The sequence below is a fragment of the Penaeus monodon genome, chromosome 24, assembly GCF_015228065.2.
Source record: "Penaeus monodon isolate SGIC_2016 chromosome 24, NSTDA_Pmon_1, whole genome shotgun sequence".
Lineage (NCBI taxonomy): Eukaryota > Metazoa > Arthropoda > Malacostraca > Decapoda > Penaeidae > Penaeus > Penaeus monodon.
Genome location: NC_051409.1, coordinates 14,371,045 through 14,371,671, shown reverse-complemented (window position 1 = coordinate 14,371,671; position 627 = coordinate 14,371,045). Strand labels below are relative to the sequence as shown.

General features: G+C 37.2%; 1 protein-coding gene across 1 annotated transcript in view; it reads right to left on the bottom strand.

The window, feature by feature from the left end:
• The window catches only part of LOC119588615 (ATP-binding cassette sub-family B member 6, mitochondrial-like), a 14,448-nt gene that overhangs the window by 4,937 nt on the left and 8,884 nt on the right, over positions 1-627 (bottom strand). The window lies entirely within an intron of this gene.

The following is a 627-nucleotide window of genomic DNA, read 5'->3' as shown; positions in this document are numbered from 1 at the left end:
TTTACGTGTGTATATATATATTTTTTTTCAGGTGCCCTAAGACTAAGAAAGTCTTAGGGCACCTTGTTACTGATATCCTTAATCAATGTAAAACACTTGTTAAAAAATCCTTAGGAAAGATTCTTGAAATGCTAAAAATCCCCAATAAAAGAGTTCTGCTCCCATTAGACCCCAGACCTTACTGCCTTGATGTCCACTTATTATGCATTCCCATTAATGCATAATAATGCATGAAAGACAGCACAAGAACCTGACCAATATTATCCGGTACAAGCAGATTACCTCTGTCAAAGAGGAAAATGTAACATTTAGGGAATGACTGGCAGGTCCTCTGACCTCTAGGCACTTACTTCAAGGTGTCTAGAGTGTAAAACATTACAATTCTTCACCAATAATTGTTCAAAATTACAAAGTAACGTGTTTCTTAAATGATTGCTAAGACTGTATCATTCCCAACTAAAATGCCGGTGCAGAATTTTAGCATGTATAAATGAACTTTCCAGTATGCTTCCTTATCTCCTTCCTATCTTCCTGGTCCCTGTGATATCTTCACCCTTCAACCCAAGGGAGGTAGTGTTATCCCATCTGAGGTCTGTGGTAATAGTAAACAAAATATGATTTTTCCGC